Below are 21,127 nucleotides of genomic sequence, written 5' to 3'. Positions count from 1 at the left end.
TCCTAACTGAGCCGCTTGCACAGATGTTGACTCGTTGGGAGGTTATCATGTTGCATCCCCTAGCACACTGACTCATTGCTCCACTACCTGTATACTACGCTGAGTTACATCATGTACTCAGTTGGAATACCCCCTCCCACACACACTCTTCCTCCTACTCTGTAAGACAGCGAGAATGCTGCTCGATGCTAACGTAATGCGGTCGACTCTGACACACTCGGTTCATCATGCTGCATGAATACCAGCATGTTTTTCAGAACTAGTTTACTGTTCTACAATTTTTTTGGTGCGATGATCGTCTGAAATGAAAAGATTATGATCAGAAAATGTTGTACAGTAAACACCTTAGTCAAGTGTCCTATAAATATATTCTTTTTAAAGGGGACCTATTGTGCTGTTTGTGGCCGCTCATGTTAGATATGCCTAAGGTTTCAGATAATGAGGTTAGTGTAAGTGCAGGTAATCCCTGTTAGCCAGAAGCTCATACTTGAGATTGCTCTAAATGTTGTATTTCAGACAGCTTTTTTAAACTTATGGTCTGTGTGATGTCACAAAAAAGGGATATCCCTAATATGGTGATCTCTGGCACACAGCTCCGCCCATTTCCTGTTCAAATCTTTTGCTGGGCAGAATAAAGGGAGCTTAAAGGGAGGAGGAGCTAAAAACTGATTATTTTAGCTGGGGGATGAACTGAAGGGCTTTCTCCTCGAGATTGTAAATTATTATTTTTCAGAGCTGCTCTAGTAGAGTGCAAAAATAACCTAATATCCGAACAGGTCCCGTTTTTGAGCACACATTGTTTCCTGAATGCACGACTCACTCCGCGACTCTTACTGGATTAGAAGGTTATGGTCTAGGGCAGCAGTCCCCAACCCCTGGGCCACAGACCGGTACCAGTCCATGAGTCGTTTGGTACCGGGCAGCAAGAATTGAGGCTGGGGTGTGAAATTCATGGTCTTCAGGGTTTTTTTAAATCAGTTTTTAGCATCATTTTTTAATCGGTTTTATAATTAACTCGGTTTCTCTGGGTCTTTTCCCGTGTGTTATGAATAAATCTTCTTTTTTTGGTACTTGTACTGGTTTTATTTTGTTGCATTTATCCGTGACACCTTAAAGGCTGGTCCATGAAAATATTGTCGGACATAAACCAGTCCGTGGCGCAAAAAAGGTTGGAGACCGTTGGTCTAGGATTAAGATCGCCAGTTCCATTTCCAGTTACATCATAATAGATTTCAAGACTCTCCTACAGCCACAGCAGCGGACCTTTGAGGTTCTCAGATAGAAGTAATTTATTAACCAAGAACTCGGGACAAGTGATAAATTATTAGTATTCTGTCTCCCAAGTGTGTTTCTTATGGACAACAAAGCCAACATTTTGGACAGCAGCTGGTCTCTGTAGTCATTGTTGTTAACATAAAGCAGGTCTCCACCTGCTGCCGGTTCTGCTTAGAGCAGTGCTGTTGCTCACAGTGGAGCTCAAGAACAGAACCAAAGCCATAAAGTTGCAGGTTATGATGCTGGAGTTGAAGTTGATTCATCTGCAGTACGAGAGACTCGCTGTAGCTGAAAGTTATTGAGGACTGCAATGACCTGGCCAGTAAGCTAATAGCAAGAAAAACACGATAGGAATGACTGGAGTCAGCTGTTTAACGAAGACTAACTGTTCAAAGTCAGAGTGAGAGAGATCAGCCACATTGAATAGGTGTAAGTTATGTCCAAAGGCTCTGCCTGAGGGTTGTAGCACCAAGTTGTTAGCAGCAGATTTGGACTTTGTAGGCTGTGGAGTGAGACTGAGTGTGTTGGGCTCTGTGTCAGCTGCATTATTCTCCTGGGGAAACTGCAGAGACCATAGAGGGGAGTCATGAGGGGAGTGGGGTTGGGGGCGCTTCTTCTGTGAGTGTGTGATACGTGTCGATGATGACAGCAATGATGAGAGAAATAAGTTCCATGTGCCCACGTTGGACTTTCTGACCATGATCATGCGATGGTGGCTGTTAGGGTTGAGCACACAGAAGTACTGCATTGTTGACATTTACGTATACACTAGGAAATGAGAAGAAGAGGAAGAAAACATGATGGGCTTGAATCAAATTAATCAAAGATGGTCCAGTGAAGGACGATGCATTATAGCAACAAGAAGGTCTCAGAGGGCGGACACCTCCACCCAGGCAGCTCACTCTCTGGGTATTTACTTTTAAAGAAAGACTGCTGTATTTTCTTTTTAAAAGTGCTTTAAGAAATTTGCAGGTATAAGACTTTTTGTCAGTTTTTGGCCAATGAATCAGTGAGCTGACCTTTAAGGAACTTGATGTATGTAAGCTGAATTTTATTGGCTCCAGGTAAGAGTATTTTAAAACGATAATCAGCGCCATGATAAATAATTATATGAACCTTAATTCAAATGTATATAGGTTCACATATCTTCTTCCACCAAAATGTGAAACTTACACAGTTGTGTGATATCAAAACACACCTTTTAAGATTTTGAATCCTATCTTCAAACAAGTTAAATTACAATTTATATTATTTGTGTTTTTGTGAGAGTCTGGCAGATGAATATGTCTGTTGAGCAGGACTGTGTTCATTGTTCAGTCGTACTTTAAACATTTCGTTAATCATTCAGTCTCCATCTGCAAAGGTGTGTGCTGAGATGTTATGTGTTCACTCAAAGTGTTTGCTGAGACATTAAAAGCACGTTGCCTCCTGAAACATAAGATATTACAAGGGTATGCTAAGTATATACACTCTCTTTAAAAGTGCGTACAAACTCTGTATTGTTAACCGGCTGTAGCCTCCTCTCACTAGCCTACAGGACGATCAGTAACACAGGGTTGCAGAAAGCTTTGAGCTGGAACTGGACAACAAATCAGCATGGCAAATGAGTCGAATCAGTTAGGGAGCATTAACATGCCAGCCCTGATACTGGGATATTTGGCTTCCAGTCACTGTATGATTACGGCCTAATGATTATATACTTTGTTATACAGTGCTGTGTCAGCTTGGCTGCCATTCAGGAGGCTGATATCTGTGTCAGTGGTGCAGAGTAGCATTTGGAGAGATTACTGTTTGGGCATTTGACTGAATGATGATGTGTGTAACGCCATAATTTAAAACTCGTGTGGAAGCCAGTAGCGTATCCTTTGGGTAGCAAACTCACGCAGCTGGTCAGGCGAACGCTTTAAACAAGTGAAAAGCAGGAAAGCGGTCTTATTCTGCAGCATGTCTCACATTGTTTAGTGGATTAAGGTCCTTACCTGCTAGTTGGCCACTTAATGCTTTTCTCATATCTGTTTTTGTTACTGGTATTATTTTTTTTATCCTTTCACATTTTTTGGCACCAGCTGGTAGTTGTTCCTGGAGAAACAAAGCTGGTTGTCGCTAAGTTACTGACAAACTGAAGAAAACTTCAAAACTTGATGATTCTCAGCCAGCTTTTTAAAAATTTTGTTATCCTTTTTTATGTTGCTTAATGCCTCTGTGTGTTGTGTGTCACAGCCACTGCTGCAGCTCCAACTGCTGACCGTGATAAGTTGGCCGAACTACAATAACTAAAATCCCGTTGTTTTTGTTTCTGATCATGAGTACGCACCTGTCGGTTCGACCCCATGCAGCATCCTAGCCTCACATCTCTCAATTTAGATGTCTAAAAATATCTGGGAGCGCTGTAAGACGTGCTTTAGTGTGATAAAACCAATCAGTGGCTGCGTGGATGGACGGTATCTGCTGCAAAGAATTTCACATGAGCTCTCCCTGCTTTTCTAAGCTGTCCAATATTTCTCTGCTAATAGTAAAACTGAAACTGCGTTACTGTTTGGATAATTAACCATGTGGTTGGTTTTAAATGGACACCTGCATCACGACAGGTCACAATAATCACCTGATTTTAAACTGTGTTGACTGTGGAATTGTGCCTGCAATTAATATCAACATTCAGCTTGGGCCGCAGCCATATCGTGTTTTAGGTTTGCTTGTGTGTGTTTGTGTGTTTTTGTGTCTGTGTGGCAGAAGCTGGTTTTCATGACTCGTAGCTATTGGATGGATTTTTCTTTTCAATAATTAATGAGGAGGAAAGCAAACACATCCCTCTGCTGAATAAGGACAGTTTGTGTGTGTGTGCGTTTGTGTGTGATCAGGTGTTTGTTCTGGCTTGTATTGTGTTTCCTCGTGTTTACTGCTGGAACTGGTGCTGGGCCAGTTTACTGGGCCAGATTGCCACAAAGGGATTTGATTAAGACTGTTGTAGACAAGACTGGGACATACTGGTTTGGACTGGGCTGAAGTGGACACTTTAAAGATGAGTCAAACCACACTGATTAGCCCAACCCCAACCGATTGGATTGGTCTCCGGTGGACTGGATTGAGCCTGACTGGTGGTAAACTGGTGGTTAATTCAGCTAGGCCATGAAATCAAGCTCAGTCACAATCAGCAACACTTATATTTGGCATATAGGGGGTGCTGTTTTAAGCTGCTTTATCCTGCTTTCCTTCTGCAAGCCACTTTGCAACCCACCTCCACCCTTTTTTCTTTTACATTTTTTGCTCTGTTGTGTGCAGGGTGAACAGAGCTGTCCAGCCAACTGTACAGTACTAGAGATGGAAGAGTCCTCCTTACATCTATCTATCTATAGAGTTGCTGCCAGAACTGTGCATGAACAGTGTGCTCGGACAGGATTGAACCAGATTAGTCTTGGTTTTATTCAGTCAAGTCATTTTCCCCAGTTTCCCTTCCTATTTAACATTCCCATGCCTCAAGAAGCAGCTCACATTCTCAGATTTTCCATGTTGTGGTGCTTCCAAAACATCTCACTTCATTTCATTTCTGTGGTAGTTTGTTTGTTTCAGCGGTTTAGGCTGAAGAAGGTTGGAAGCAAAGCATTTTTCTTACAGGTTTGGTTTGGCTCACAATTGCTATGGTGAAGGAGAAAGTTAAACTAAATATTTAGCAGGCCGTTCTTTGTGCGTGTGTGTGTTTTTCCCCCCTCCAGTCATTGCTTTGACTGCATTCCCCCTGATTTTATGAAGACAGATTTTATTTTGTTGCACAAACGGCTCTATTTTAGTCCCCCTGCTAGACCTGTCCACTATAATTAGCTGCTTTGGCTTTCTGCAGCTAATGTGTTTGTGTGCTCATGTTTTGGACAAAAGAGAAAATGGAAAAAATGGGATATACGATAAGATCCTGTCCTGATTGAGCCTTTTTAAAGGTTTGTAGAGGTTTGTAGAAAAATATGGAGGACATTTTTTTTTCAGTTCTTATATAAACATTTGTAATTACTAGTTCCATATTCAATATTCATTCGTATTCATATTGAGCGATGATGAGTCATGAAAACCAAGCACAACGAGATCCACTGGGAAAGACAAGGAAGCTCTCAAAGCTCTGAAAATAACTTTCATATGCCATGAAATAGTCTGAGTCCGATTTATCTGGTCAAACCTTTCTTTTCAAGGTCAACATCCAACTTTTAGCTCCATCTCATGTAAATATTATCGTCTACGTCCTCAATGCTGTGTCTGCTTCTGGTTTGGTGTTACCAGACAGCTGAGTGAGTGTGCATGTGTTTCTTTTCATTCAGCCTCATTAAGTAAATGACTGAATCACATCTGATGTCGCACATCACCCCAGTTTTCCTCTTGGGGTTTTTTTAGGGTGTGCTCATACAGATCATAGGGCGGTAAATGAGTTGTGTTGACTGCTGACTCATTGTGAAAGACTACTACCTGTTTTGACAGTCTGCCCATATATGGAGTCCACCTGAAATACTGGGCATGGGTTTCATTGTGACCTAGACACCTATCAGTTGCATGAAGTTCAAGACATCTCCATTAATGGACCATGGAGCTTGCATTGATTTGTAAAGCGTCAACCTGAAGGTCAGAACAATTTCCCATCCTCACTAAATGTTTATCGGTACTTTCGAATTATTGTTGCAGATACAAGTCAGTACAGCAAGGGGCTTTCTGTGTCAACTGCTAACCAGCTCAGCAACCAAAAATGTATAGGAGCCAGGAACATCTTTCCATTATTATCAGTGTCACATGATTCATTGACACCATTAGTCCTCAGCTTTATGAAGGTGCAAGTTTACAGCCATCCACACTAAAGGGTGGATCAACACCTGGGTAAAATTCCCAGCCGTACTTAATCTACTTCCACGCCCGGTGTAGATGCGAAATAGTCAGGGAAATGGTTCAGCTTGAATGTCGGTCCTTTGTGTTTCCTAAAAGCTCGCAGCTATATCAGGGGAGAACCAAGGCGAGTTTGCACCAACAGCCTTCTTGCCGTGAGGCAACAGTGCTGACCTGAGCACCGCCATGCTGCTGACATAGCACGCAGATTCAGAATGAAACTTGCAGATCATGCATGAAATGCTTTTCATTTAACTCAAAGGAAACGGTAAAGTCTTCAAGTAGCAAAACCCTCCCTGTCATTATTATGTTATGTTTTGTTCTGTCGGTGGATTGTGACTACTGCTTACCAAGTTGGGCTTCAGAGTTGCTCAGATCAGATGGTCATGATGACACGGCTCTTGTGACTCAGGTCCTTTATATGTGCCTGTTTTCTACCACATCCAGCACAGGGAACAACTATTCACACGCCATCACGTGGGTATCCTGGACCAGTTTTATTGTGTAATTATTGTTGTTCACTTCATCTGTTCACCTTAAGTTTTGGCTTGTGTGTAAAACACAGTTCAACTGTGATCCCACCTCAGCATCAGTACAGTTGTAGATGGTGTGCTGTAGAACAGTTATAAACATGCACTAACCTTGTAGATCCATATATTTACGACGACTACACATATAAAACACTTTTTTACATTAAAACTCTGAAAAGAACATTTTACTCAGGGCCCCCTGGTGGGTTAACATGGCCACGATCAGATATTAAGTGACCCTGACTTTGTCGTTAACTTTGATCATGACAACAAAAATCTCACTGATGATAAAAGCTGATTTCCCATTGAGTTGTATTCTGCTTGCATCATATTCATTTCTAACAGAGGCGCATTTAAGTTGCTAGTTCTTCTCTGGGGTTTGTAAGAAGTCATCCGGTGAAACTATGAAAGGCCAGGCAGAAGAATCAGGCAGTGGAAAAACAAACAGAGTAGTCAGAGACTTAATCACAACATATCTGCTGGAATGCGCCGACCTGCACACTTATGATATATTGCAGAGGATGTCTGGCAGTTTGGCTTAAAGTGCACACACACACATCATGATCATGCAGGTTTCTGGAGCTGTGATTTGCTACAAGACTACTTACAGAGTTTGAGATAACAACTGAGCTCTGTTTTGTTGCTCAAACGCAATTTTTATGCATGTGTGTGAATGTGCTTTGTGTCGACTTCTTTTTTGTGGGAGGGGAGCAGGGGGGTCAACACATGTTCATCTGTTTTCCCCCAAATATGTCTTTTTTGTGTGTATGTGCCGAGCAGAATGTGGACAAAGGACTGGGTGTCTGGAGAAGGTGCCGGGGAGGGGAGAAGGGGACGATGGGTGATGGGTGGGGGACTGGACGAAAGGATGATGGGTGGGAGTCTGCAGGGGACGGCTGGCTGGCTGGCTGGCTGGCTATGTTTATAGATGTGAGTTTGTGAGGGCAAAGGTGGGTGTGTGTGGGTGTGTGCATACATCTGCATATCTGTCTGCATGTGTCTAAGAACATGCAGACTCATCTGCCGGTGAACCCGTGCGCGTGTGTACACTGCCTGTCTGTTTGGAGGCTTGTGTGCAAGTGTGTGTGTGTGTTTCTGTGTGTGTGTTCTTTTGTTTTGCTCTGGGTTGCTGGGTGATGGGACCAGCTGGGAGGGCTGAAGCCATTCACTTCCCTTCTGCTACCCTGAAGGCAGCCAGCAGGGAGGGAGGGATGGAGAGAGATGGTGAGGTTTGGGGGGGAAGAAAAAGAGGAGAGAACCGTAGAGTATGTGGACGCAGGATCTCTGCATGAGATTTAAAAGGAGCAAACGCAATCAGGCGAAACAGAAAGAGGCTCGCAGCAATAGTGGAGAGGCGAGGAAGTTTTGAACCAGCTCAGGATGAATGAAGAGATTCATGAAGGAAAGTTGGGGGGGAGAGACGGAGGGAGGGAAAGTGTGTCAGGCTGAATCGTGATAGAGCAGTGGAGCTGACTCAGCCAGTCTGGTCTGGTGTAGGAGGGCAGCAGTACGGAAAGAAGTAATAGATTACTGAGGATGGATTACTATAACCACAATTCTGATGCACTTTTTTTCTTGTCGACACAGCAAACATTTTCCTATTGCCAGATTATTCCAGTAAACCGATTAATAAATGATCCCTGGAGAGATTTGGGAAATTTGGACTTTCAGAAAACAGCACTGTTCGGAGTGAACAGTACAAGAATCCACCTTTTGTCTCCCTAAACGCCGTCAGTCCACTTGGTTGTAAGAGATGAAACTCACATTCTGACACCTCGAGCTCACCCTGTGACTTTCTGTTTTGTTCTCTGTCAGTGTCACACAGGTGTCACGGAAACGAGTGTACAGCGGTGATTTTAAGATGCTTCCGTTGGCTCGGTGAGGGTTTTCACCAGGCTTGCAACTGCAGTGCTGTGTGACCAAAAACAAAATAAGACAGTATTGTACAAGTGTACAAAAGTGTACAAGTCTTCTTCTTCTTCTCTCACCCCGACCGGTCGCAGCAGATGGCCCCGCCCCTCCCTGAGCTTGGTTCTGCTGGAGGTTTCATCCTGTTAAAAGGGAGTTTTTTCTTCCCACTGTCGCCAAAGTGCTTGTTCATAGGGGGTCATATGATTGTTGGGTTTTTTTTTCTCTGAATGTATTATTGTAGAGTCTACCTTACAATATAAGGTGCCTTGAGGCGACTGCTGTTGTGACTTAGTGTTCTATAAATAAAATTGAATTGAATTGAAGTGAAAGACTTTGTTATAACATCTAAATATGACGGCATTTTTGCTGATGGAAGTGTATCGTGTGAACTGAAAACCAAAGAAGCACATTTTAATCAAAGCGGTGTGAGGGGTGGTTCTGTTAAGGAGATGTGAAAGTGTGTGATTTTTGTTTTTCATAACCATGGCCGTCCATCACATTCATATTAGTAGAAGGAACTCTGTTAAGTTTCTGGCTGTTATTTAATGCGATAACCCAGGAACACCCAGGAACACTGAACTGGTAACATCTTGATGTTGTGGACGTGACTTTTGTCCTTCAGCTTTCACTTCAAAGTTTTCATGTGAGTTCAGGCGGACATGGAAGTAAACTGACACTTGTCTGGATGACAGTGGCAAACAAGTGTAAGGCAGAAATTTCTTTTTTTTCCAATGTCTTAGCACTGAACGAGTCACCGGCAACTCATCTAGGATTAGAGGTAGGGTTAGGCTAATCTCCATCTGTCTCCAATAATTTTGTCTCTTTGGAACACCCAAATGGAAAATCCTTTAACAGACAGATGTCAGAGGGAGCTCATTTTACCTCATGAATCAAATACGGCCCACTTTGATCTTAGCCGAGCCGGACCAGTGAAACTCCTCTTTCTGTCAGTGTAAAGAAGTTTAACTGCTCATTTAATCCTGGAGGTATCTCAATGTAGGAAAAAGACTTTTTTTTTACACAATACAGAAATGCTGAAGTAGTTACTGAAAGAAACCTGTCAGCATGACTCACTGGTCTTAAGTTGTAAGAAATAAATGTCTAAATGCAGCTCACTGCAAGGACTTTCCTGTAATCACAAAGCAGAATTTTATTGTTAAATAAAATAGATGATCCACATAAAATGCGATACTTTACTGTTACTGTTTTACATATTATTCTATAGTACAGCATTTTTGTTGTATACTTATATAGTGAAAACACATGATTTTTTTGTGTAATTTAAATGTTTGTCTATCACTTCATTGCTGTTATATGAATGGCTGTGGGGGAGGTCTTTGTTAACTAGGTGTAAAATTTGTTAACATACAGTTAAAAAGTCCAAAATTGATGCCCTCCTTCTCATTTTCCAAAGTTGTCCAGTGGGCCTGATTGGAGTCTTTGCAGGACCAATTCTGGCTCCCTAGGCCTTATGTTTCACCCCTGTTTTAACAGAAAGGTTTGTCAAAATGTGCCCATTTTTGCATGTGGCAAAAACGAAACCCTAACCCCCAGGCAAGTCCCCCGGCGATTTGGTGGGTGTTAAGCGATAAATTTATCGCCGTTGTTTTGCTTGTTACTTTTGTACATTGTTCCGAGTGCATCCTGGTTTTTCAAAAGCTACACCAGAGAGGAAGAATATCTCTCTGTGGATCTCGTGACTGGAAGGAATAGGGGCGCATAAAATGAAGCTGCTTGGTAGCAGAAAATCGGGAGAAAAAGAAAGATGGATAACCAGCTAGGCCGTATAGCTACTAGCTGCTAGTCTCTAAAGCTGCTTCCTTGTGTGCCCTGACTTGTGTGTCAGCTCGCTTTCTCTCGAAGATTAATGACCTTCCTGTTTTCAGCTACAATATCCCCCCACAGAGTTTTCAGTGCAGTTTGCTTTGACATGAAGTGCATTAAAAAAAAAAAGGAAAGGAAAGAAAGAAAATGCTGCAGAATTTACTGTTGGAGGCAAAGCGTCAAAGATATGCATGTGGGAGGAATTCACTCACACATGAAATGACACTGCAGTGAGTTGGTAAAAGCAATAACACTCAAGTTTTTACTATTACTACTCCACCTCTTTTTACTATGACTAACACATTTACTGCTATGACTGCCATCACTTTCAGTATTTCTCACATCAGCTGCTATTTTCTGTACTTAGAACTTTGTTCAGACTAGTCATGCTAGAGCTAACCCCTGACTGAATTCAGTGTTTTCAGTTGGTGGACAGAGGTTTCTGTGTCCTAACTACTAATGGTAAGCTTTTCTGTTGGAATGTGTGACACTCACACACTCACTGGTTTGCTATGGATGGGTATACACACACACATACACATTAAAGGTTTGGGGAAACTCCTCATTAAACACATAACTGAGTACGGTCTAAGATACATCTAAAATAGTTGTTTTAGCCTCAAATAATGGCTTTATTTTCCTTTCAACTTCGCTTTAAGTCCATTATCATATATAATTTTGGTAATCTGCCTCTTGTCTGTTTTTGGCATTCGTACTCTGATTTGTTAATCCGTTATAGAACATGGGCAGTAAAGTCAGGGACTTGAGAGAGAAAAACAATTCATGTCAGAAGTTATGAAACAAGGAAAACAGAGAAAAGTTCCCAAATGAAAGAGAAACAGAGCAAGAACGAGAGAGAGAGGGAGAGAGAACAACAACTTCTTTCCTGTAAGTCACCTGACACTGGAGGCGTTACAGCAGTCGTGAATAAACATACCTCCCTCCCTCCCTTTCTTTCTCTTTGTCTCTGTTTTTCTGTATGGCTCTCTCACCCATGCTCAAGTCAAGTCACAAGCCCTCTCTTTGCAAGATGAAAAGTTTTGTGCAGAGCGACCTAACTTTTCTATTTATAGAGCTGTCGCTCGGAATTCTTCAGTCACTGGACAGAAAATAAAAAAGCGGTGTTATTTTGTTTGGGAAAAATGGCAACTCGGAAATGTCTTTTATTTAAAGATCATACTTTGCATTTTGTGTTTTGAAAAAGTAAAAAAAAAAGTGTCTGTATTACAAGAAATGGTCACCTTGCTCTTGGATCTCAACCTCGAGCTTACTCCTCTCAATGAAATGCAATTTTGAAAAAAAGCCTCAAAATATTTTAAGATCTGAATTTTTTATTTTTTATTTTTAAAGAAAAAGGAATAAAAAAGCAGAAATCGTTTCCTGAAACTGAGGTACTGCAGTTTGTACCAATGTGGCTTTTTTCTGCTGTGGATTAACGCTGACAGTACTGCGTGCTGTAGGCTGGTTAGATATTTACAGCAGTAATTGAGTCTAATTTAAGTAATTTAAGTCTACTGTAATAAACCATTGTAATAAAAATTAATTTTTACAATTTTTGGAATAACAGTAGAGCTTTATGGCACAGAGGTAAGAGATATATTAGACATGCCTATTAGCAGGAAACGTTTGATTGTTTTGGTGATGGAAATATGACGATAAGAAATATATTAAATATAGTCTGGTTGACCCTTCCATCACAACGCTCATAAAAACTGGAGGATTATCTTGATTTGCCAATAAAAATACCAATTTCCAGCCAAAACGTGGTATACAGTATAGAGAGTGCATACAGTAATAGAACATGACTAACTTGACTTTTAAGAATGGCAATATGAAGAGAAGGAAGAAATCAGACCGTTATGAGCAGATGTTTGCATTCACAGCAGTCTGAGGTGTGCGGATTTGATCTCACTGCATGACTAATGGGCGGGATGTGAAACCATCCGGTTGAAATAGCCTGAATTATCCAATCACAGCTGAACGAGAACAAATGTAAAAGTATAACGTGAAGAGTAACTTCTTCTAGATGGTGTCTCTGTTGCTCTAAATACTGTATATAAAAGATGGATGCATCTGTCTGCTGTCTGTGTTTTGGTCACTGCCGTGTTGAATTTTGGAGCAGGAGTGAAACGCTACGTCCAGATGAACAGAATCAACTTCTTCGGATTTCCTTAACTGGACCCTATCAAAATAGCTGCTTGCTAGCAGTGTTGGGCAAGTTACTTTGAAAAAGTAATTAATTATAGTTACTGCTTCAAAAATGTAACTGAGTTAGTAACTGAGTTACAATATTCTAAAAGTAATTAATTACTTGAAAAGTAACTATTGTGTTACTTTAAAAAAAAACTTTAACCCTCTGGGGTCCAGGGTATAATTGGCCATTTCTGACTACTTTTGATTTTCCCTCCACATTTCACCTTTAAAAACTATTTACTTTGCCTTGTTTGGCATCATTCTTTTCAGCACAACCTCACGTGTCTGAATTTACAGTTATGTTTTTATTTTGACACACTGTATTAACACAATTGATCTAAAATCAGACAGAAAACATAAAATCAGAGTAGAAAAAGTTAATTTTTTTACTGTAACAACCACAAACATGTTTAATGAATCATATTTCATAACTTTCATAACTTTAAATGCAGTTGCCAATTTTAAAATCCTATGCACAAGTTTTGCAAACAACAAAGTTATTTGCAGCCATATACCTTTTACCTTTTTTTTTTAAATAACCATTTCAAACTATTTACACAACAACCAGCTGTTCAATAAGACGCCACACAAATTATTTCTGCTGCTCCAAAAAATTAATTTCTGTCCACTATAAAGGAGAACATCACAGCCTGATACCTGCAGGTCTGACAGCAGCAGGTGTATCACTGCGCCTGTTTCTACCTGGAGACAGCAGTCGCCTCATTGTTCTAACACACAACACAAAACTATCCACAACACTGCACACTAACTACACAAGAAAACATGCTAAACGTCACAAATCTCTCACATCTCAAAACTCGCTCTCTCTCTTTTTCTGCTGTCTCTCTCTCTCTCTCTCTCACCGTCACTCCTAAAACTTTCCCCTCTTCCTAAACAACCAAATGTCATGTTGCCATATCATTTTTGATTGGTCAACACGGTGCATTTTTCCACCAACACGAACGGGCTGCTTTTTGGTTGCTCATAAGCAAAACTCTGCATATATATTGTTTATCATGACTCTGGTTTTACGTGGCCTATCAACACAATTTAAAAACTGGTATATATCACCTTGTTGCTTTGTCATCTTGAAGTGGTCATGTGATTGGCTTACCACGACTACTTTATTCTTCCTCAGTCAAACAGCAGCACTCATGCGACTGTTTTGCCCCATTAGCTCCAGGTGTTGTGCCAAAAAGTGATCGTCTGCCAAAAAGTGATCGTCTGCCAGAAAGTGATCGTCTGCCAAAAAGTGATCGTCTGCCAGAAAGTGATTGCCGCTGTCGGGAGCGCACAGCTGCTTAAAGCTGTAGCACCCAGATTACTTACAGCTACTTCCGTGCAACTGATATAAGATGCGGTAAGCTGAACACAGCTTCAACCGTCTGTTTGTTGAAAAATAGTAACGCGACTGCGCCGATAACGGCGTTGTAATGATAGGAATAGTAATTAGATTACTCGTTAATTGTAACGCTGTTACTTGTAACGCCGTTATTCCCATCACTGCTTACTAGTATCCACCCATTTATGTACACACATTGGCAGAAACTCAAGGATCAGTATTTTGTCCTCAGATACTCTGATATGCATGATGGAGTAGCCAATGAATCAATCCATGAGTTTTGTAGTTTGTTTTTTTAATAATAGAATTCAAACCACAAGAATGAAGCATAAACTTATTGAATGAGGCGTTCTACACAGAACAATTCCAGCAAAATGCTCTAAGTCAGCGGTCCCCAAACCTTTTTGTGCCACGGACCAGTTTAATGTCAGACAATATTTTCACAGACCGGCCATTGAGGTGTCCCGGATAAATACAACAAAATAAAATAATTCGACCAAGACAAAAACTGTGGTATTTTGTAAATATAATAATAAACGCGAATTAACTTTGTAATTCTGTAACTTTATTAGCAGCGTCCTCCTGAAATGCAGCAACAACATTGAGAGTAAAGTCCTCCTCTCTGCCCCTTAATGCTCTCTGGTCGCTATGGTAACGTGTAAATATTTATTTCAATATATGACACACATATACAACACAGGAAAAGACCCAGGGAAACCGAGTTTACGATAAAAACCCTGAAAACCATAAATTTCACACCTGAGACTCTCGCGGCCCGGTACCAAATGACTCACGGACCGGTCCGTGGCCCGGGGGTTGGGGACCGCTGCTCTAAGTGACTTCTAAGTTCAGTGACTTTAATTAGTTACCACACAGCGATCAGCTATAGTTTCTTTTATTGCGACACCTGTCAAAGCACCATTGATGTGAGTGAGGAAACTATCCATTCAGACCAAATGGAGAAACTGAACCATCTCCTCTGGACTCCTCGTTGCCATCCTGATGCTGGTGGAAGGCTAAAATCCAGCCCGAGCTGGTTAGTTCTCCTGTTCGTCCTTTGCAGAGCTGAGAACTTTCCCCATCATTGCGTGTACTTTCATCCACTACCTGTTTAACTGCATTTTCAGAATGAACACCTTAATGAGTCACTATCCAGTCTCAAGGTATAAAGTGGTAATACTCAACGCTTGCTGGTTAGCTTTAATAGCCTTCTCATAATCGTTTACACAACATCATAGCTGTTAAGTCTTCACTTTCTCCTGATAATTTTTGTTAATTTCATTTGAATTGTTGAATTTTTCTTTTTTTAAAATTATTATTAAATGTTTTTACATATTTTAGCTCATCTTTATTTAAGCCTACGTAGTCTATTTTCATGAATGAAACTGATTTGGACTGCTTGGCCAACAGTGTAGCTATAAAACCTGACATCTCAGCTTTTGCAGTAAAACCAGTGGCAGCTGTGGTTTCTGAGTTACAGTATCTCAAGATAATTAATCCCGTAATCGTGAAATAAACTGTTTACCCGGGATCACCGCTTAATTGTCCAATTTAGTTTAGATAACAAACTTTATCCTAAGGATAAAGGGAAGAGCTCTTTAATGAAAGCAGCTTGTAAAGGTCATGGTGTACAGAAGCTTGTTGTCCCAAGATAAGCACACATTTATCATATTTAGACAACAGTTTTTTATTATGTAGCAACAGCGCAGTAATTCAAGTGCAGTCAAGTCATAGGCTTAAAAAGACTGAAAAGCCCCATTTGTCATCTCTGTGGATACGTAATGATATAATTGGGTCATGTCAACCATGAGATTGCAGTTTCAAGTCATGTGAGAGGCCTAAAGATTTGTGTTCTCTTTTGATGTGAGGGTTGCTCTGTGATTGAAGAACAGTAGGATGCAGTGCAACAAGTCCTAAAAGCCTGCTCGCACTCGTGTATTTTTTTCCTGCTGCACTCTTACAGCAGTACGGACTGGCTCCTAAATTTTCTACTCGGAGATTCAACATTTTATTAATGCTCTTCTGACTATGCCATTAATTGTAGATCTCATTAATGCTCATTTGGCTTGTGACAGCCTCCGTATAACATCGGCAGACATACCCGGCCATTGACTGTCACAGCAGCGTGCACAGATCACCAGCATTATAAGAAAAACCATCAGGGAGTTTAAGCGCCATGACTGCATTTTGGAAGCATATTCGACTAAAATGGAAGCACTGTAGGAGGCCGAGTCGCCTTGCTTACTTGTACTTCCCCTTTTGAAGTGCATGAGTCAAGGCACTTAACAAGTGTTTGAAGTCTCAATGTAATGAGAAGAAAAAAGATGATGAAGTGTGTGTGTGAGAGAGAGAAGGAGGAACAGGCTCTGTCCACCTTTGTGTGGGCAGTTATATCAGTTTAGACTGTATAGCACAAAATTGTGCCACTAACTGCGGATATATCACATCAAGGATAAAGGATTTTGTGTGTATGCACGTGACCGAGGTAACAGCTGTGTCTGGGCCAAAGAGGGGGCAATGGTGGACTCTGATAAAGAGACGGGGCAAAGAGACAATGAGAGAGAAGAGGAGGAGGTAGAGACAAAGAGGGAGAATGGGAAAGAAAGCAGATGGGTGTTTTTTGGTGTGGAGCCCTTCCCCTCCCTGCTCCCCCCACCCCAATGTTTTCTCCATGTTGGGCCTGTGTGCCACACCCATGTCTAATAGTGTTAATAATATTCTCTTCACACACCCACCCCAAATCTGTCAGCACACACGGATGTTTCTGCTGGTTTTACTCTTCTTCATTTTAAGACATAAACTTAAAGGGGAGAAGAATAACCAAAGATGATCAGCGGTGTAGTTTCCACTTGTGATAGAACGTAAACATTCTGTTGCACAATCCCTTTACAGTAAATCACAAGTACTTTGACATTAGATTAAGGTCCACTTGTGTGGGATGACAGAGTAATAATCCTTTACCATAACAAACAATGGGGACAAAGTATTTTAGCACTGTAATGTAGTTCACCACAAGCCATTTGCTTGCTCGATCAAGGGGCAATGGTACTGGTCTTTATATGAATTATATTTTATAGAAGATGTAATAATTACCATATAACTACATCTGGTTCATGCACTGGCTATTAAAGTTGGCATTGACCTGTGAAGGGCGAACCCAATGCAGAAGTGTCTTGAACCTACATTCTTTTTAATGACCAGCAGGGGGCGAATACCGTGGTTGCAAAAAACCCGCAGGTTTTGTAGAAGTCTCTGAGAAAACAGTCCTTTGCTCTCTTGCTATATGATCCCAGTAAAAAACGCCCTTTAAATGTTCAAGTCTTAATAAATTTTGATGGTCATCTTATTATAACAACACAAAAAAATTTGTTATCTAATTTGGTAACGACTTAGTGTATCAATCACAAGATTTGCGTTTATAGTCAGATCTCCTCTTGACTTCTAGTTTCAAAAAGTGAAGAGGGCGATGGTGGAAACACTCAGCTCAAGGCTTCACAGCAAAACGTAACAAACCAATGGTTGACCTCACAGTGCCCATCTCCATCTTTTATATACAGCCTATTAGTGGCGACAGATGACGCACTCAAAAACTATATCATTGTTGAGTTAATTATTAAGTCGCTGAATGAAAAAAGCACTGAAGATTTAGTATTTATTTATTTGTTTATTGAAGACCAATTAAAAATAACTCAAAATGACAGTTCGTTTGTAACCATCCAGCTGAATTCCATTCACAAGAATCGAAATTCTTATCCTTATTATCCTGATTCTTTTTCACCCACTCTGGAAGCTGACCCAAATATCAGTAGGCTGATAGTGACAGCGACTGATCGCATTTGTCTCTATGCAGGAAAACTTGTGTATAGAATATAATGCATTCAGAGGGTAATTTTAGAAACACAAATGCACAAATCTGACTGTTTCCACATTTGTAGCTGTGGCACATTCAGTAGAGCATTAGTTAAAGGTGTGAAGACAGGTGTTGTCTTCACAGTCTTCACTAGTTTGTGATGTACATTGGTGGAAATTGCTGGAGCCTATCCCAGCTTAAATAGGGTGAAAGGTGGGCTACATGCTGGATAGGTTGGCAGTCCATTACGGGATTAACACAGAGAGATAAACAACCAAACAATTTGATATATCAATATCAGAATTTTCCTCCCCCTTAAAATAAGCAAATGAAGTATCAGATGGACTCAGTATCAGTAGTAACAGCAATTGTAGCAGTAATAACTGGAAATGTACAGTAGGCTGTTGTTGTAATGGTTGTAGTAATACAAGTAGCAGAGGTGTTAAAGGGTTCAGCAGCCACAGCAATGTGCCTTTAACACAGCAACTAAACTCAAGACTGCTTGCCATGCAGGACCACATTTACTTCAGTGAATAAGTCACCAGCAGATGGTTGGAAGTTGCTGTGATACTTCCTGTATTACTAAGAAAAATACACACCTGAGGACATAATCAATACATTGTTCAGGTCAACGGCACTTATGATTAACAGACACACGAGTGTGAATCAACTGTTGTGCTCGGTGGCATTTTTCAGCTCATGTGTCTGTATGAATTTAGAGAGCCTGATGATATGAAAATGCACCTCGTGTTGTCCTGCTGAGTATAAATGGAACATGATGTTCGTGATCTAATTCTGGTGACTGCCATAATCCCTGTGTTACCACCCAAAGGTGCAACACAGTGATGGATGAAAGCGCGGTGATGGATGGATGCAGCTTCATGCGCTGGGTGTTGAGTTGGACCAGTGAACTCACCGTGAGTCAGGTTCACAGTTATAGTGGCACACACACACACGCACACACACACACGGACACACACAACCTGATATGTGATGAGTAAGTTATCTAGTTCCTGGTCTGACATGAGAACCTCGGAAAAAATGAAATAATTGAATGGCAGGAAAATATGTAGAATCGGAGAGACAAAAACAGAGGCACAGGAAGAAAATTAAGGTTAAGGCATCAGCAAAAACTTTTACTCAGTGAGGGAAATAAAAGAGCAAAGGAGAAATAAATAGATAAATGGAGGGAGGGAGGGATATTGTGGGTGCAGCTCTCTCCAGTTGGTGTTGCTATGGCCCTGCCCTCCCTGCTCACTGAGCCATTTCCTGTTTTTGACCTGAAATCTTTATTTAGAGCCATCCCTCCTCGCTGCTCTGCATTCATGAGTCAACTCAGAGTCCAGAGAGATGAACGCGCTACTAAAATCAGATCTCCATTCACCACAGAAACTACGTATGCACCCTGGCTAACCCACTGGTTATCTGTACAGCAGCCGGGGCTTCATTCGGGTCTGTTTGCATGATTAAGAAACAATAGGACACATCCTTGTTGCCAAAAATAACCATTTCTCTGTCTGATCTGTTGCTTCCACAAGTTCTTCAGTGCTGAATCATTGAACAAGTTCGTTTAAATAATACTATACTTTGTATGTCTCTCAGCACTTATCTAAGCATGAATTTAGACCCTGTTATGCCAGAATTATAAATGAAGCAAGTGGAACATTACATGGTGGAATCAATGGAAGTTGTGTAAAAAGTCGCAGAAGCAAAAGCATTTGATTGTGTATTGAACTGTGATGTCTTTGGAGTTGTGAGAGAAAAGAGACCCCAAAACCTTGGATTGTTGTTTGTCATTCACTCTTATGTCCTATAATCTGGTATACAGAAGAGAAAGAACTAGAAAGTTGATAGGAGTGAAATTTTAGAATTTGTGTCATGAAATTTTCATTGAATATCTGCTAATTACGAGCCAGAGCTTGTTATTGAGTGAAGAGATGTACGAGCCTGAGAAGAAAACGACACAAGACAGAGCTCAGGGAGCTTCTAGCAAATGAAGACTGTAAAGAAAAGACGAACATAGCTGCGGTGGCATCACAAATTGGTTTAAAGTCTTGATGTGCCATTTTAGGTATCAGATTCTTGTTTTCTTTTTCTCTTTTTCCAAACTAAACATAACCACATTTGGAAAACAGTGTGGAGCTGTTAGTATCAGCTGATACTATGATTGGCTGGCTAGCTTCGTTGGCAAAATGAGGGAGTAATTCAGTGTATAAGTGCAATTGCTTTTGCCAGTGTTAGCTGCTGTTAGCCTCTGTTAGCTGCAGTTAGTGATACATTTCTTAAAGTGGATCTTGCATTGTTGGACTCGGACATGTATATAACAAATAAACTCTTATACGATGCAATCAATCAAACAAAACTGCAGTTTTGAATATTAACTTGGATAATGTTTAGCCAGCATGTTGTCAACTGTCTAAAGACAGATGGGTCTCATGTCTAGTCTGCAGGTAGCGTTGCCTCTTTCATTTGTGTTTTTGCATCTTTGGTAACGGGGACGCCATCTCAGATGATAAAGCATATGTGTTTTATTTGCCTGAATGGTATGCGAGCACCTAAGAGATCTCATCTCCTCTGCCTTTGGCGTAATGCGTGCATGTAGTAGCCACGTATAATATGCGATTGGCAGAACAGCGATGTCCACTGCTATCAAGATAGCTTTACTAGATTATTTCTAGGTTTATGACAATTAATCAGTTTGCTGGAAAACATTGTTACAGACTCATCACTGAATACTTGTGAGTACAATATTATTTTTATTATTATTATTAAATAACCAAAAAATAACTTGATTGCCATTTCTTTTATTTCTCAGTTAGACTAACCTGTTTCATATAACATGTGGTTTAAAAAAAATCATTAAAAAAACCTGATAGCCAAAATGCCGAGCTTAAACTTACGGGACGGGACTTTACTAAACAATGAGTGACACTGTAATTTGTGTCCACCTATATTTACAGCCTCTTTGCTGCTTGTTAGAATTGAGCTGTAGCATAGCTTACATTGTCATCACCAAAGTTTCTAAACCAAATATCTTGAAAAGATGCACAGGTGACTTTTATTGTGTACTTCCTGGTGTGAGCAGTGTACCTTAAAGGTCTAATTCCTGTTTTTGCCACCTTTAAAACCACAGAAACTGACAGTTGGTATCTGGAAACACTGAGGTCCAGTAGATGGAAATACAACAAGTTGATTAAAGGTTGCCCTAGGAACATGCCGCCTGTCTTAAAAAAGTGTTATGAGGCTATATTAGGGCACAACTGGGCAGCGTGCAACAGAGGGCATCGGGGCCACAAACGGTCTGTGTGCCCATTTTGTGCCTCAGGATGCGCCGGTGAACTGGTGTTT

The 21,127-nt window shown here is 40.8% G+C and overlaps 1 protein-coding gene across 2 annotated transcripts in view; it reads left to right on the top strand.

The window, feature by feature from the left end:
- sertad2b (SERTA domain containing 2b) overlaps positions 1 to 21,127 on the top strand; it is a 42,492-nt gene that overhangs the window by 5,995 nt on the left and 15,370 nt on the right. Inside the window, exon 1 of one of the 2 annotated variants that reach the window (XM_026189951.1) lies at positions 18,999 to 19,231. The exons of the other annotated variant lie outside the window; for it this stretch is intronic. The gene's annotated coding sequence lies outside the window, so the exon portion shown is untranslated. Of the gene's footprint in view, positions 1 to 18,998; positions 19,232 to 21,127 lie in introns of those variants that run through there. 2 annotated transcript variants of the gene reach the window in all.

The sequence above is a fragment of the Astatotilapia calliptera genome, chromosome 13 (assembly GCF_900246225.1).
Source record: "Astatotilapia calliptera chromosome 13, fAstCal1.2, whole genome shotgun sequence".
Classification (NCBI taxonomy): Eukaryota; Metazoa; Chordata; class Actinopteri; order Cichliformes; family Cichlidae; genus Astatotilapia; species Astatotilapia calliptera.
Note: the sequence above shows the minus strand (reverse complement) of the source record. Positions and strands in the feature narration are given on the sequence as shown.